Genomic DNA, 18,595 nt, shown 5'->3' with positions numbered 1-18,595 from the left:
CCTCCTGCACCAAGTCAAGGGTGGTAAGAGAAGGCAGGGCTGTGGCATGAAGTCACCCTTTCCAGTTGGCTACACACAGACAAATGGCAGAGGAATTTAGAATTCAATTGAGATCAAGTCATGAAGGTATAACTTCTGTCCTTGAAAAAAGAGGCCCCCAAAATATGCCTTAGTCCCATGAGGACCCAGCCAGAAGGCTTTATCTAGAAATCAGCAAGTGGTCCTCACACAATCTTCTGGTGTCTTGCCTTGGACTTTGCATCCTTGAAAACCATAAAAAATAAATATGCATTGCTCATAAGCTTCCAGTACTTTGTTATACTAAGCTGAATGCACTAGAACATTATGTCAAGATTTTTATTTTTAAATTTTGATCATATTGTCTCTCCTTTTTTTAAAAGTTCAATTTATTCTATTTTAAAAATTTGAATTCCTTGTTAATTGAAAATAACTTCTTCCTCTTGGTTTTGACCTTCCACTACCTTCATTTATCTTTGCTGCTTTTTCTCTCCTTTTCCTATAGTCTATTGACTTTCTATCTTGACCCTTTTTGTTTTAGAAGCTATTTAATAGGGTTTGTATTTTTCAACTGTTTCACCTTTATTTATTTCATATACAGATCATGTGCTTTTCTAAATATCTAGAATGCTCTATAATTTTATTTTTGTCCTGAATGACAACAGGGCCATTAACACACTTTAAGTGGGCATTCACGTGTCCTACATCATTTATTGTTATATAGAATTTGTTTTGCTCTTGAAGCAAACCAGAAATGGAGATTTATTTTTACAGCCAACAGTTTATAAACATTAGTTTTACACTCTATCACTTTCTGTGCTTCCCCTTTTTGCCTCCCTTTAGGCTTTGTTTTTATTCCAGCAAAGTATATTCTTTCACCCTTGCTTTAGTGAGGGTCTTTGTTTGGGGCTCAATTTGTAATATTGCATTTTTGATCAATTTGTGGTCCATGAAATAATTTAATTTTTGAACCAGACTCTACTTTAACAGTTGACCTTTTTTTTTTAATGGCCAGTCTTTGCTGTGGGTTTCAGGTGAGGGGGATGAATTTAAAGGTTAACTGATGAAGTCACGTTGGGTAGAAATCAGAATTGACTGCCAAGTTCCTGATCATCAAAGGGAAGGAACAAAGCAGTGTAAAGGAAATTTGCCTGAAAGGGATTTTTTTAAAGCTATGTGCATATGCAAATTTCAGAAAGTATTTGGCTCTTTTAAGCTTTCTTAATATTTTTTTATTGGTTCAACTCACAGTCATATTGGGGTGATAATGCTTGTGTGCTGACCCCTGGTGGATTTAGCAAGTGCCTATTTATGACCATTTTTAGCGGTGGGATAGATCTTATTCCAGGAGTCACAGACTCAAATACCTCCAGAGGCCAGGCAGGTTTTTTTCAATGCGTCAGGTAACCCTGGACATGATAACAAGTCATGGTCTCAAGTATGGCAGCACTGGAGAACACGGGCTCTGACAAAGCCATTAAAAAAAGCAAGCAAGCAAGCAAGCAAGAAAGAAAGAAAGAAAGAAAGAAAGAAAGAAAGAAAGAAAGAAAGAAAAATGTTGGTCAAACACACACTTACACATAGGTGAAATGAAGAGTCAGAGCCTCATTGAACCAATCAGTTTGACTCAAATTACCTTATTTAAGCTATACACAGAAAGATTAGGCTCTGACAAGGTCACACTCATAGCTTGATTTGTAAATTAAGAAAGAGTGCTCTTCCCATGATATGTTCTTACTTTCCAAAAATGGAACAAAAACTCATCAGTGGATCGTGGGCTGGGATTGTGGCTCAGTGGTAGAGTGCTTGTCTAGCACATTCGACGCCCTAGGTTCGATTCTCAGCACCACATAAAATAAACAAAATTAAACTTTTGTGTACAACTAAAAACTAAATATTAAAAAAAAAACTTAAAAATTGATGAAACTCTGAAAAGCCGTGTATGGTGGCCAATACTTGTCATCCCAACTTCTCAGGCAGGGTGATCACAAATTTAAGGTCAGCCTGGGCAACTTTATGAGAGCCTGTCTAAATAAAAATAGAACTGTGTAAAGACAAAGAAAAAATCTGAAAAATAAAAGGCCAAAAAACCAAATATAACAAAGACCATATTCGTTCTCTGGCCACATTGAAATGAGATAAGAATTCAATAATCAACAATGAAAAAAATAGCAAAGCACATTAAGTACTAATCAAATAATATTCACACACCTTTGGAAATTCTAAAATGGACTCCTGAATAATTTATGGATTAATTTTAACAGATATCACAATAGGAATTACAGCATATTTAAGAACAGAATGATAATAAATGTATTATGTATCAAAGTTTATAGGGCACAACAAAAACATTGCTTAGAAATGCCTTTTATAGGCTTAAATGTTTGTTTTGAAGAAGGAATATTGGAAATAGTAAATAAAGCATTCAACTCAAGAAGTTACCAAAAGAATAAATCTTAAAAAAAAGCAGAAGAAAGTAATTTAAAAAGAATAGGAGGGGTTTGGGGCTAAGATATGAAAATAATAAGAGAATAGAGCCATTCACACATTAAAATATTTGGAACAACAGCAACAAAAAAGAGAACAACTGTAAAATAACTGTAGATTTGATGGGTTTTGGTTTTGTTTTGTTTTATTTTCTTTGTAATACAGGGATTGAACCCAGGGCCTTGGGCATGCTAGGCAAGTACTGAACCACTGAACCCCCAGCCCTCATTATTTTTTTTTTATTTTGGGACAGGCTGTCACTAAGTTACTTGCCTCATCTCCCCAGTACACAAGTCACTGGGATTATGACCAGGAGCCACAACACCTGATTATGAAGTAGAGATTTTTAAAACCACCCATAAACATTTTAAACTTTGATAAGATGTATTTAGTTTTTCATAAAAAAATGAACTTCAAAACTGATCCAAAACTTCAAAGAAATTCTAATGAAATCAATAACCATAAAAAATAATTCAATTTAGAGACTAGATTTCCATTATTGTTGAGCCTAAAAAGCAATGAGGTCTCTGAAATAGCCTTAGCCCTATTTCACTGCACACATAGATTAAATGTGGGTCATTTGTGGTAAGTCATTATGTGAAACAGATACCAATGATCATCTCAACCAACTGTAAATATTAAACTGTGATGTGAACAGGGATATTTTCCAACAGATAGCCAAGAAGACCATTATGGTTTAGATGCTATGTCTCCCAACAGCTCACCTATGAGAGAATGGTTTTGGAGGAGATGTGATTGGTTTATAGCCTTAACCTTGTCAGTAAGTTAATTCCTAATGGGATTAACTGAGTGATAATAGGGAACACCTGGGGTGGGGCTGGAGGAAGCTGATCATTGGGGGTGTGAATATGGTGTGTATATTTTGTATCTGGCAAGGGGCCATCTCTCACCCTCTCTGTTCTCTAATAGTGTGAGCACCTCCCCTCTGTCACAATCTCCCACCATAATGGTCAGCCTCACCTTGAAGGTGAGGGCCCAAGAAATGGAATCTGTTGTGTGTGCATTGAGACCTCTGAAACCATGAGTCCCCAAATAAACTTTTTTCTCCTTTGTAGTTGTTGGGGTTGGGTGTTGTAGTGACAGCGTGAAAAAGCTGACTAACACAAAGACAGAACAACAAAGCAGAAATGCAATTCTGTAACTGCCTTCAATCAAACCATTCCTTCTACATCTTCCCTGTAAGTCCTCCCCTCACATGGCTCATCATCCAAGCACTCCCTCTCTTTCCGTCTCTCCTTCCTCAATTCCGGAATTACTTTTTACTCAGGCTCTTCAAATTTTCCTTTGCCTGTGAACTTCTCACAGCCTAAAAAGCCCTGGAAACTGCCTGGAGCAAAGGTTGCCTGGGAGATGTGCCCTCGGGTCCCTGATTCTGCAGGAAGACTCTCCAGTTGGTGGCCTCCCTGATGTCAGAAACACCTGCTGTCCAACCCTGTGTCTTTCTCTCCCATTCCCAAGTTGCCCACAGTTTGTACCCTTGGTGGATTTCAGACTTTTCCAAGTCTGATGGGGTATGTTGGCTCATGCCTATAATCACAGCAACCCAGGAGACTGAGGCAGGAGGATGGCAAATTTGAAGTCAGCCTCAGCAACTTAGTGAGGACCTAAGCAATTTAGTGAGACACTATCTCCAAATAAAAGCAAAAAATAAAAAATGGCAGGGGATGTGGTTCAGTGCTTGAGAACCAATGGGTTCAATCCCCAGTACAGACAGACAAACAGGAGAAGTCTTGCCCTAAGTCTAGAAGACTGATTCCACCCTCCTTATCTGCTCTTCCTCTCTGAGTGTGCCCAGATTTGCTGCAAGGTAACTCGACATTGTGTGACTGTTGTCAACATGATTTCCATTCTGTGGTCTTTGTGGATGATACTACTGTCTTCAAAAAGCTGTTTTTACTATGGAATTTTCGGGAAAAAAAATCAAATAATTTTGATATGGCCAAAGACCACTTTGAAAGATATTTTCAGGTGTTCTTTTTTTTTTTCTTAGGGATTCAGTGCTTTTCTTACTCACCAGAGGAACAGGAGGGTCACATATGGACAAAATTGAGTCCATGGTGTGGAGTGCATGGAAGGACGCACCCCTGACTGTCACACTCTCCTGGATTCTGCGCACTTTCATGATCATCGGATCCAATCAATCAATCTGGAGGAAGAAAATCCAATCAGGATTAAGTGGGTGGAGATTGGAGAACCTGATCAGATACTGCTTTCTGATTGGATGCCAGTCAATCACATGGAGGTGGGGGCGTGGTCAGAGAGGTCCATAAAAGCTTCTGTGGAGCCAGAAGAGAAACACAAGAGTCCTGGAGCCCAAGGAGAACCAGCCTGGCCTGCTGAGGCTCCGAGAACCCTGCACACCTGGACAGATCTAGTAAGTCCCTCACTGCCCTGAGCACCACCCTGTTCCCGCCTCACCTGTGCAGATTCAGAAACAATTTTTTTCCTGTCTTTTCTCATGAACCAATTTACAACGTCGATTTTGCCTCTCAGTGTAGTTTTACCTTGATCCTGAACACTAGGGTTTTCACTTTGACTTGTGTCACTTTCAATTTTCTTTCTTCCTTCCTTCCTTCCTTCCTTCCTTCCTTCCTTCCTTCCTTCCTTCCTTCCTTCCTTCCTTCCTTTCTTTCTTTCTTTCTTTCTTTCTTATACGCTATTGAACCCAGGGGCACTGAAACACTGAGCCACATCTCCAGCCATGTTTTGTGCTGTATTTAGAGACAGGGTCTCACTGAGTTGCTTAGTGCCTGCTCTTGCTGAGGCTGACTGTGATCGCATGATCCCCCTGTCTCAGTCTCTGGAGACCCTTGGATTACAGGCTTGTGCACGCATGCCTCGCACTTTTTCTTTTTCTAAATTGTTATTTTCTAAAGTTTATATGGACAATATAATTTATTTATCCATTTATTTATTTGGGGGTATGGTGATTGAACCAGGGCCTTGTGCATGTGAGGCAAGCACTCTATCAACAGAGGTATGTCCCCAGCCCAACATTTAATAATTTTTACCTGCTGCTGAGGATCAAGCCCAGTGCCTCACAAGTCCTAGGAAAGTGCTCTTCCACTGAGCTCCAGGCAAAGCCAATTTAAAATTACTTAACCAAGGAAGTGGATTGCAATCCTATTTCATTCTAATTGATTGGAATTCTATTTTCTGATAATGAAAATATTTATTATGTGTGCCCTTAAAATCATACTGTTTTGCTGGGCGTGGTGGCACACACCTGTAATCCGTATACCTCCAGTATTTGAAGAGGCCAGAGAATTAGAGTTCAAAGCCAGCCACAGCAGCAAGAGGTGCTAAACAAATCAGTGAGATATTGTCTCCAACTAAAATACAAAATATGGCTGGGGGCAGTGACTTACTGGTTGAGTGTCCTGAATTCAATCGCCAATATCACCTCATCCCCCAAATTATACTTTGAGGCTTATGTTTTTTGTAATTTTATAACTTGTTTGAACAAATAAACAAAAAGCTTCAAACTATCTCATGCCACAGTTCACAGACTCTGTTCTTCTGATCTGTTTGTTCTCTTGAACTTCCCCCTAAGGTGGCAGAATCTCACATGTGTAACAGATGTCCATGAGACAATGTTGCAATTTCCAAGTGTTTTATAATATGGGCACATGCTTTATAAGTGCCCATTTAATTTTTGAATTGAAAAATAACATCACCCATGTGACCTCAACTCCTTCTTGAGCCACTGTATATTATTGAAACAGGAGCCTACTGCATTAAGTCACATGACAATCCAATTCCCATTTTATAAGGACAAAATAATAATCAAAGGCTTTTCCCCATTAAGTTGGGGTGATATTTTGGACTCCCCAATATCCCCTTCCCAGTGGCTGGCAATGGATGTGATAGTGGCCTTTTCCCTGGACCATTTTCCAGGATCCTTCTTCTTTCAGACTCCCCAGGATGAGCATCCAGTCTGCTGGAGCTGGCAGGGTGCAGCCTGCTGAGCAACAAGTCCAGGGCCATCCAGGATCTGGAGGACCTGCCCATAGAGCTCTTCCCACCACTCTTTGTGGAGGCCTTCAGCAGGGGACACACTGAGGTCCTGAAGAAAATGGTGCAGGCCTGGCCCTTCACCTGCCTGCCCCTGGGGGCCCTGATGAGGAAGCCACAGCTGGAGATGCTCCGAGTGGCACTGGATGGGCTGGACATGCTGCTTGCCCAGCAGGATCACCCCAGGTGAGGGGGACCCAGGTGGCCTGGAAGGGAGCACCCTCAGTGCCAGGGAAGGGATGGGTATAGGCAGGGAGAGTGGGTGGTGAAGTGTGCTCCACAGGCTTCCTGTGCAGCCAGCAAAGAGGGGTGGAGAGGCCTTGGCCATGCTGAGCCCCATCTGGAAAAGGCTTCCAGATGTGGAGGTGCTTGTGGCAGCTGTGCTGACCCCTGAATGAGGCTGTACCTACCCCTGCCTCAGTCTGTGCAAATGGGGGCACCAGGCTGGATTTGAGGGAAGTGGATGGAGCAAAGTGAGACAGAAGGAAGAGGTGGAGCAGGGAGAAACAGCTGAGAGGTGAAGGAAGGGGCCTCAGGGTGGAGACTCTGCTGTGGTCCCCGCAGGAGGTGGAAACTGCAGGTCCTGGATTTGCAGATGGTTGCAAGGAACTTCTGGAGGATGTGGTCTGGAGCTGTGGTCGATGCCTGCTCACCAGAAGACATTAAGAAGAATTGAACATTGAAACTTAATCCAGCAATGGCAGCTAAGATGCCCTTGAAGATATTCATAGACTTGTGCCTCACAGAAGGGCCCCTGGATGAATTCCTGACTCTCTTGTTCCTATGGGCCACACAGAGAAGGGACAGGCTGTACCTGTGTTGCAATAGGCTGAAGATGTTTGGGAAACCCACTGGCCACAACTGAATGTCCTGAGACTGTTGTAGCTGGACTCTGTCCAAAAGGTGGAATTGCACTGCACCTGGGTGCCCTCTACCTTGGCTGCTTATGCTCCTTTCTTGGGCCAGATGAGGAACCTGAGGAACTTACTTGTCTCCCAGGTCCACATGCCTGCCCACACCTCCCCAGAAGAGCAGAAGTGGCTGCTATCCCAGCTCAACTCGCAGTTCCTCAGGATGGACTACCTGCAGAAGTTCTGTGTGGATGGTGTCCTGCCCCTTGAGGGCCACCTGGAGCATGTGCTGAGGTGAGTAAGGGGGTGAGCATGCTCTGTAGACCAGTATCAGAAAATATGAAAGGGCACCTACTGTGTGCCAGCCACTGACAAGCTCATGGTGAACAAGGCACTGGAAGGTAAATAACCCATCATCTATTTCTGTTGTATCCTGAAGCTTGATCTCCTAACCTGTGTTAGAGCAAAGGGCTAAACCAGGGTTCATGGTCTGGGAAGTGACATCATGCTGGGAAGCCAGCTGATCCAGACAGGAGCTAGTGAGTTGGGTGTGAGTTTCTTTTTCTGCAAGGCCTGTCCAATGACAGGGGTACAAAGCAGGGTAGAGGTGAGGACTTTGAAGGAGGGAAGCCCCCACACCTGTACCTGTTCAACAAGGAAGCTCTGTGTCCTTCCTCTGGGAGCAGAGGAGCCCACTTCTTATGCCCTCCTGGGAAAGGCAGGTCTGAGCTCCAGGTGATGACTCAAGGGTTGTGAGTGAAGAGCAGGGAGTGAGACCTTGCTGAGGGGACAGGGAGTGAGCCCTATAGGGGTTAACCCCAGTGTGTTTTGTCACATCTTTCCTGGATTTGTCTTTGGCACGTGAAACTTCCTGACTTCCTGTGGCTAGATATGGGGCTTTCTGCTTGTCATTGAGGGTGACATTCATAGAGATGGAGGACCCACTGGATCACACAAGTAGTGGTGAAAGTTTCAGGTTGATATGCAGTGACCTGAATGAGCAGATTCTACAAAATGTCAATTATGTTCAGATGATCACAGTGACCTTGGGATTGGGCCAATTCATCTTCTCCCTCAGAACTAACTGCCTGATTCCTCATTAGGCACCTGAAGATGCCCCTGGAGACCTTCTCAATAATCAACTGCCCATTCTCAGATTCTGACTAGAATTATCTTTCCCGATGCCCAAACACCAGCCAGCTCAGACGCCTGGATCTAAGAGGCATCAAACTGACCAATTTCAGTCCGGTGCCCCTCCAAATTCTTCTGGAGACAGTTGCAGCCACCCTGAACAGGTTGGACTTGGAAGCCTGTGATATTGCGGAATCCCAGCTCTAAGCCATCCTGCCTGCGCTGAGCCGCTGCTCCCAGCTCAGGACCTTGTGCTTTTTCCGAAATGGCATCTCCATGTCGGTCCTTGGGGACCTGCTGAGTCACACTGCCAGGCTAAGCCAGTTGAGCATAGAGCTATACCCTGCCCCTCTGGAGAGCTATGATGCCCAGGGTGCCATCCACCCAGCGAGATGTTCCCAAATCTGTGCTGAGCTCACAGTAATTTTGAAGGACTTTAGGCATCCAAAGGTCCCTATTTTCTATACTGTGCCCTGTCCTCAATGTGGCCACATGTTCATCTATAACCAGGGACTCAATCACTGTTTCTGTCCAAAAGCTGCCTAGTTGGGTGTGTATAAAAAGATGCCCTCTATGCAATTGGATGTATAACCAGGATGTAGAGGGATCATGAAGTAAACTCAGAGCCCAGCATTTCAGACACTGCCTGAAGTGTGGATGGGGAAAGGAATCAGATGCTGGGGGCTACATTGGAAGGAAGCCCCTGAAGATTGGACCTTCTGTATAGAGCCATATGTGACTGTATAGAGTGATATCAATGGGCCTGGATTTTTAGAATGGGATTTAGGCTTCATGAACATATGAAGAAACTATTTTGTTCCATGGATAGTCCATAAATAAATAGTCTGAAATGAATGGAATCTCAAGATTAGTCCTCTGACATCTTTCATGATGGTTTTACCCAGTTTTCTGATTTTGACACTGGAATTTTCTAGGAGCTGATGGAGAAATATCACCAAGTACTTGGTGATCAATGAGGTTCATTCCCAGAAACTCAAAGCATCAAACTGAAATTAGGTCATTATCTATGGCTACACTGTGTCATAATCCATGTAGGGGAACACAGGAGGCCTGGATCATTCTAAGTGGACAGTAAAATTTCAAAAAGCCCTTCTTAGGCCACGTCAGTGCCACCCAGACACTCAAGGTACACCCATCCTTGTGGGTCTCCACATAGACCTAGAAACTTGTCATCTTGGTCTTTGGATGCAATGAGAATAAAATAGGGTCTCTGGGCCTCACAAAACCTTGCCTGTCATCCTGCTACCAAGTCTTTCATGAAATCATGTAGTCATAGCCAATGAAACAATCCAAATTAGCTGTCATCTGAATAGTAGAATTATATAGGTAGATAACACTTGTGAATGTGTCTAAAGTAAACTTAATAAATTACCACCTTCTGGTGGGGGAGAAGGCTGCTCATAACTGACAGATCTTCCCCTAACACTTCCCATCTCTCCTTACCCAGGGACACAGGTTTTCAATCAGCAGATGATCAGAGGATGAGGTGGCTGTGGGCAAATGGGTGGCCCTGCCTGTGCTGCATGGTCCTAGACCAAGATGCCCTAAATGACGACTCCTGCTGAGGATTCAGGCTGGTGGGATTATGTAGTGACCTTAGCCTTAGCTTCACATCCAAGGAGGAGAAGGAGGTCCACCCAAACTTTTTTTGAGTTATCCTAAAGCTGCCTGTGTACATATTCTAATTTGGGCCTGAAGGCTTCTCCATACACAGTGAACTAGAACCCACTTGGATTTGTAAGCAGACTGCAGCTCACTCTTGGAACAGGCAGCAGAGTCCAGGTCCTACACATCCAGCCCATCTGTTTCCCACACGGTGATCTGTGTGCCTCACCTCTCTATGACACTTCCTTTCCTCTGGCTCTATGTCTAACTTGTGTGTGTGGCGAGGTGGAAGTTCCGAACAGCATTCATTCTGCTCTGCTGCTGGATTCTAGGATCAAATAAAGGCAAGGAAATCTGCAATATGAGATTTGTCATCACTGGTTGTTTTAAGGGTTTTCATGACCAAAAAGGGACTTGAAGATATTGTGGTGTGTCCAGACTCCTTGAATTGTATAAGGAGTGAGAGCTGCATGTGTCCCCACCCAGCCTTAGGGATAAAGTACCCAGATTGCTCTTTGAATTACTCTTCTTTTGACTCTAGGTTCATGTGTGCTGTGAGACAGCCCACAACTTTAGGATGTCATGACAAACATGACCGGGTGTGTAAGGGTGGCCGGGTCAGAAGGGGACTGGGTTTCACTCTCTGGAGTGCTACTGAAAGGTGCACATTCCTTTGTGCATCTGCATCAAAAGAGTCTAGATCCCCTACTGGAACACTGGCCAATTTTCCCTGTATAATCTAGGAACCCAGAACCCATGCTTTTCTACAGAAATCAGTGAACTTCATAAAAGATAACTGAGGGCCTGGGGACATAGCTCAGTGGTAGAGCACTTGCCTAGCATGTGGAAGGACCTGGGTTCCATCCCCAGAACCACAAAAGTATGTGAACAAATAAGTGAATAAGTAAATCCAATATGGATGTGACTCCAGGGGGGTGGAGTTTTAATTTGAAGAAAATTGTTTATCTGAGAAGAGAACCAGAGCCCATATAAACACAATGATATGCATTCTTTAATTTGTATTTATACTTTCTACATTTAATTGGTATGCACTGGCGTGTAAAATTGATGTCCTTAAAGATTCTTTAAAAAAAAAAAAAACTGAAAACCTGGTATGAGGGTGAAGGTAAAGCAAGGAATGAAAGATAGATGAGCAAAAAATGAAAGACAGACTTGGCAGAGATACACATGAGTTTATTTTTCAGACTTGACAAGTGAAGGCATCTCTCTATAGGAGATAGAACAGGCTTGAGTTCTGGGACTTTTATTGAGGGAGCTGAGGAATCAGAGCTCAGTGGGCCCTAATGCAGGTGGTTAAGGGTTTGGTTGGTATGAGGGAGTGATGAGCCTTTCTCAGTAACTCCCTTGGGCAGGAAAGTGAAATGTTTTCCTTAAAGTGGCAGCTGTCATTTAAGATGGTCATCCAGGTGCTAAGCAAGAACCTTATAAGTACTAAAAAGAAAAGAATAAATTGGAAGAAAGTTGTTAGAGACACAGCGGAGACACCCAAAACCTACCCATGAGAAAGGGAGGGAGAAGCATTCTTTGGTTCCCCTGAAAGGTAAAGGGTATTTGGGGGGATTGGCTCAGCAAGCAGGCTTGAGAAAAATAAGCATGCAGAGGAAAGGTTTGTTATTAGCCTGTCATGATTAAGTGTGTTTGCAGTGCTTAAAATTAACCTAGAATGGTTTGCTGTGAATTAGTTAATCTAGAATTGTTTGCTGTGAATTGATTATGTCTATTGCAGTGCCTAGCATTAAGGATTGCCATTTTCTTGATTAAGAACATATAGAGTGCTGCGATTGTGGCTCAGCAGTAGAGTGCTCACCTAGCATGGGCGGCACACAGGTTCAATCCTCAGCACCACATAAAAATAAAGGCATGATGTTGTGTCCATCTACATCTAAAAAATAAATGTTAAATAAAACAACCTATAGTGTGAAATTGCATTGAGTAATTTGAGTGAATAAAGCATGAAAGGGGCAGAAGCATGTGGACATTCTTTATTTCTCCCCTGGACTGCAAACATTGTAATTTTGTCTCTTTGTGACAGATGCTTTGAGAGGGGGCTTCTAAATCCCAAAGGTGAGGTTCTGGAAGTGACTTTTAAGGTGTATAATGAGAGAGGTGAGAAGGCCTAAAAGCAGAGATAGCAGATGCTCGCTCAAACCATCTGTCCCTGGTGTCACTGGGCCATGGGACGATCCCTCAGGACCACTCAGACTCTGTTTTACAAGTGGTCAGATGGGTCACTGGGCTGCTACATGTCCCAAGCCTCATACTTTCTGGATTTTTGTCCTAAATATCATCAAGAGGGACACCGGGCTGTTCACATTCCCTGAGCACATGGGGCTCCCCCAGCCACCTGGCCCTTTGGGTTCCCCTTTCCAACTCTTAGGACTGGCTGCAGAGGACTGAAAAGATCCAGGTCGCCATCACCCAACCACTATCATCACTCAATGGAAACTCAGGGTAACACTGCATATGTCAGGTAGGCCCGTCTCCTTTCTCCTAGACACCAGTGTTGAGAGCCACAGCCAAAGGGGCCCCAGCAAAGTTCCAGCTGCCTGCAAACTTCCAGCTGCTGGCTGATGATTGGCTCACAGCGGCCCCAGCAACATCTAGCTGATTGGCTCCTCTGCGGTGATGTTCATTGGGCTGTTTCCCTGCCCTTCAGATTTCCAGCTGATGATTGGCTCACAATGGCCCTAGCAACATCTGGCTCATTGGCTCCTCCACAGAGCTGCTCATTGGGCTGTTTCCCTGCCCTTTCAGACCACGGAGCTGCTCATTGAGGGACTTCTTTGGCTCCACCCACGCAACCCAACCAATCGGCCTCAAGAGCAGGAGAATTGTGGGAGGTGGTGAGTTTTGTGTGGGTGAGAGGCTTGTGGAAGCCGGTTGTGGCAGCTGGGCTCTGAGGGTTTTTTCCTGAGGAGCTGTTTTGTTTGGCGTTTGTAGTTCTAAAAATAAAGTTAGTTTCTTTTTACAAGTGGCTCCTGAATTGCGCCCAGCCAGACTGCGGCATTTGGTGGCTAGCACGGGGAGCGACTGAGGGAAAGTAAACTGCTCGCCCCTGAGGGCAGGACGAGAGGATGGGTAGACATTCTAAGTTTCCTCTTTTGTTTTGCTTCATTTTTGTTTTAACTTGCCTGTCCCTGGAGATGAGTGAGATGGAAGAAAAACAGCTCACATCTGAGGAAAGACTATTTGCATCTGAGGAACAGATAGGGAGACAGGACGGATACACATTTTAGGAGGATAGAAAGGCTGATATAATGAATTATTGTTCTATTTTTATTGCATTCTGTCTTGGTTTTGTTTGGCGTCATCTTGTTGGGTTGTATTATAGTAGAAATAAGGGATCAGAAATTAGTAAAAAACAAACTAAAAGACTGTTAAGTAAATTATTGGAGGAGGAAGGAGGCTTCCCAGTAAAATCAAGAGCAGTCAGGGCATACATTGATATAATACAAAAATGTAGCCCATGGCTTTTTAAGGAGGAGTTGTTAGATATATCACAATGGAACCATCATGGTGAAGATTTAAAAAGAATAGAAAAGAACAACCCAGGGACTCTGCCAGTTGGCACATTGCCATTGTGGACGTTCGTATCTGGTTTGCTTAGTCCAAAGCCTTCAGTTCAGACAAAGGTAGAGGAAGGAGAAGACATATTGATTCAAGTAAAAGAGAAGGTCTCTCAAATTAGTAAGAAAGAGGAAAAGATTCAAGTAAAAGAGAAGGTATTTCGAGCTAGTGAGACAGAGGAAGGAAGTTTAGAGCAGAAAAAGCCATCAGTGGAAAAGTTACAACAGGAGACTGCTAATAACACCTTTCTATCAGAGAGCATAAGTGTCCAACCAACAGCACCACCTCTACAGGAGACTGCTACTAACAGCATTCTATCACCAGAGGGCATAAGTGTCCAATCAACAGCACCACCTCCATATGCTAGGAGACTCCCAACCCCCGCAGTTGATAGTTGGGATCCTGAGACAGGATCTCAAGTATGCCCTGTATTTGAGGTAATAGGACAGCAAATTTACCAGGGTTTAAATTTCAAAACAGTGAAGGAGCTAAAAGAGGCTGTAACAACCTATGGTCCTCAAGCACCCTTCACTGTAAGCTTGGTCGAATCCATTACCAACTTAAACATGACGCCAGGAGATTGGGCTAATATTTGTGAAGCTGTGCTAAATGGAGGACAATACCTGTTATGGAAGGTTGCCAATGAGGAATTTTGCAAGGAGATGGCTAGGCGAAATGCAGCAGCTGGTTATCCTCAGAGAAATCTAGATATGTTGTTAGGAAAGGGACCTTATGAGGATCGGCAGCAACAAATTGCATATGATCCTGGTGTATATTTACAAAATGTTGTCGATGCAGTTAAGGCATGGAAGACTTTACAAGGACATGGAGGTTTACAAGGTCAATTATCTAAGATAATACAAGGAGCTAATGAACCTTACGCTGAATTTGTACATAGGCTTATTCAAACAGCTACCAGAGTTTTTGGGAATACAGAACAAGCAATGCCATTAATAAAACAACTGGCTTATGACCAAGCAAATCGTTGGTGCAGAGATATCATTAGACCATGGAAACAGGAAGATTTAAACACATATATTAAATTATGTAGAGACATTAATGAACAAGAGCAAGTCATGGCAGCTGAAGTAAAACAGGCTTTATATGCCAGGCCAAGAATATGCTATAATTGTGAACAAACAGGACATTTTAAAAGGAATTGCCCCATAGGAGGAGGGTTTAACAAAACTAGGTATCAAAGGAGTAGAATACCGGGTATTTGCCCACGATGCCATAGAGGGAGACAATGGGCTAATGAATGCCGTTCTCAAACCACCATAGAGGGTACTCCATTACATTGGGCTAATGAATGCCATTCTCAAACCACCATAGAGCGTACTCCATTATCAAAAAACGAACAAGGACCAAGTGTTTATCCACGATATCGTGGAGAAAGGCATCAGGCTCCGTTGCCAAAAAATGGACAGGGGGCCCCAATGCTCCGGGGTTCCAAATCACAAATATACGGAGCACTGGAGGAACCCAGCAACCCCATCAGGGTAGTGACCAGGACACATTGTCCATCAGATCCCTCATCAGACAAACCAGAGGGAGCGCAGGGTTGGACATCTGCGCCTCCGCCAGATCAGTACCAACTCCAGAGATGGGAGTTCAAATCATTCCCACAGGGGTAAAAGGACCTCTTCCCAAAGGAACAGTAGGCTTATTATTGGGAAGCAGCTCTTCTACTCTAAAAGGACTTTTGATAAGTCCTGGGGTAATTGATCCCAATTATGAAGGTGAAATAAAAATTATATCCAGTTCTCCAAAGGGTATATCAGTAATTTCACCAGGAGATAGAATAGCACAGTTACTAATAATACCAAGCCTACATGATAAATTTTCCAGTCATGCTGTAGAAAGAGGTTCCAAGGGATTAGGCTCCACAGGTGTAGATTGGGCTATGCTTTCTTTAAATTTAGATTCTCGCCCCATGCTAAAACTAAATATTCAAGGACATGAATTTAATGGGCTACTGGATACAGGTGCAGACCTTAGTATCATCTCTCGTCAAGAATGGCCAAAACATTGGCCATTACAACAAACAAGCCACTCAAACGCTTCGAGGCCTAGGAGTGGCGACTAATCCCGATAGAAGTGCAATGGTATTAGATTAGAAGGATCCTGAAGGATGTGAAAGAACTATACAGCCATATGTATTAGATCATCTTCCCGTAAATTTATGGGGATGAGATGTCCTAGATCAATTAGGTTTGACATTTTAAAATAACATCAATCAAAATGCACCCACTATTATGGCTAGACAAGGTTTTAGGAAAGGAAAAAGATTAGAAAAACAAGAACAAGGTATAGCAGCACCAATACAAATAGATCAAGGAACAGACAGACATGGGTTGGATTTTCACAAACGGCCACTGAGACAATAAAAATTACATGGAAATCAGAAAGACCAGTATGGGTTCCTCAGTGGCCCTTGACTAAAGAAAAGATACAAGTAGCCCATGATCTGGTCAAACAACAATTAGCGGAAGGACATATACAACCTTCTGTATCTCCCCATAATACTCCCATTTTTGTCATCAAAAAGAAATTTGGTAAATGGAGATTATTGCAAATTTAAGAGCCATTAATAATGAAATGGTCATTATGGGACCTGCTCAATCGGGGATTCCTCAATTGCCTGCTTTGCCAAAAACTTGGTATGTTTTAGTTATAGATATTAAAGATTGTTTTTTTTTTTCAATTCCAATTCATCCTGAGGATAGTCCATGTTTTGCATTTACTATCCCTGCACTGAATCATGAAGATCCTGATCAGAGATATGAATGGAAAGTACTCCCTCAAGGGATGGCTAACAGCCCAACTATGTGTCAAATTTATGTTAACAAAGTAATCCAACCCCTTAGAAATCAAATTCCTGAACTACAAATATTTCACTATATGGATGATGTATTATTAGCACACAAAGCTAAAAACACATTGCTAGAATGTTATGCCACACTTACAAACTTATTAAAAAATTATAATCTAGAGATAGCAATAGATAAAGTACAATTAAATTTTCCAATTAATTATTTGGGAGTTCTATTATCCTCAACCATGGTCCATCCACCAAAAATTCAAATACGAGTAGATCAACTTAAATCACTTAATAACTTTCAAAAGTTATTAGGAGACATAAATTGGATAAGGCCTTATCTAGGTATTCCAACAGGAGAATTGGGACATTTATTTGATATCCTAAAAGGTCCATCAGATCCAAATTCACCCCAAATGTTAATGCCTGAAGCAAGAAAGGCATTAAAAATCATTGAAACATATATGGAAAATATGCATTTGGATAGAATTGATATAAGTTTGCCTTTATTATTTATTGTACTACCAACAAAAAAAATTCCTACAGGAGTATTTTGGCAAGAAGGTCCATTATTATGGATACATTTATCTTATTCTCCTAACACTATTCTTACTAGGTATCCTGAGGCTGTAGGACAATTAATACTCAAAGGAATAAAAACAGCAAAGGCAGTGTTTGGGATTTCTCCCAATAAAATTATTACTCCATATACTATGGATCAAATTGATGAGTTAGCTAATGAATTAAATACTTGGGCAATAATCATGTGCAAATCTGATGTTTCATTTGATAACAACTTACCATCTAATCCTTTATTGTCTTTTTGGTCATTGCATCCTGTAATTTTTCCAAAAATGACAAGAAAAACACCTATCATGAATGCTCCAAATATATTCACTGATGGGTCAAATAATGGTACAGCAGCAATAGTTAACCTGATCAAACTTTTACATTTTTAGTACCCAAACAATCAGCTCAAAAGGTAGAGCTTAATGCAGTATTACAAGCTTTTGTGATGTTTAAAGATTCTGTATTGAATTTATTTTCTGATAGTCAGTATATAGTTAATGCTATAGTATCCCTTGAAGATGATGGTAGGATTTCCCCTTCTTCTACTGTTTCCTCTTTGTTTTCCACTATACAAAGTTTAATCTGGGACAGAAAAGATCCATTCTTTATAGGACATATCAGGGCACATACAGGATTGCCTGGAGCCCTTAGTTTGGGCAATGATTTATCAGATAAAACTACACATGACATACATATTTTCTCTACACTAGAAGAAGCTATAAATTTTCATAAAAGGTTCCATGTCAATGCTAATACTTTACAAAAGTGTTTTAAAATAACTAAGGAACAAGCCAGACAAATAATAAAACAATGTCAAAATTGTGTGACCTTTTTACCACAAATTAATCTTGGAGTCAATCCTAGAGGATTGATACCTAACTTTATTTGGCAGATGGACGTCACACACTTGCCAGAATTTGGAAAATTAAAATATTTACATGTTACAGTTGATACTTCTTCTGGATTTTTGATGGGCTCCCTTCATGCCGGAGTAAAAACTAAAGATGTTATAGCTCATTGCTTACAAAATTTTGCCACTGTGAGCATTCCAAAACAGTTAAAAACAGATAATGCCCCTGGTTATACTTCTACCTCTTTTAAACAATTTTGCTCATCATTTGGCATTACTCATATAACAGGAATCCCATACAATCCACAGGGACAAGGCATAGTTGAAAGAGCTCATCAAACTATTAAAATGTACTTATTAAAGCAAAAAGATGGAATTGGGAAGGGGTATATATTCCCCAAAGATAAACTTAAAATAACCTTTTTTACTCTAAACTTTTTAAATTTGAATTCATCAGGACTTAGTGCTGCAGAAAGACATATGTGTCCAAAAAATGTACATAAGCCCAAGGTACTTTGGAAAGATATTCTAACAGGACAATGGAAAGGTCCTGACCCAGTAATTGTCTGGAGTCGGGGGTCTGTTTGTGTGTTTCCACAGGAAGAACAGCAGACTATTTGG

At 42.0% G+C, this 18,595-nt stretch overlaps 1 pseudogene; it reads left to right on the top strand.

The window, feature by feature from the left end:
- The first annotated feature begins 3,472 nt into the window (after positions 1–3,472).
- LOC113189892 (PRAME family member 12-like) lies at positions 3,473–9,068 on the top strand (annotated as a pseudogene).
- The last annotated feature ends 9,527 nt before the right edge of the window (positions 9,069–18,595 follow it).

The sequence above is a fragment of the Urocitellus parryii genome, chromosome 8 (genome assembly GCF_045843805.1).
Source record: "Urocitellus parryii isolate mUroPar1 chromosome 8, mUroPar1.hap1, whole genome shotgun sequence".
Lineage (NCBI taxonomy): Eukaryota > Metazoa > Chordata > Mammalia > Rodentia > Sciuridae > Urocitellus > Urocitellus parryii.
This window is presented reverse-complemented; position numbering and strand designations above follow the sequence as displayed.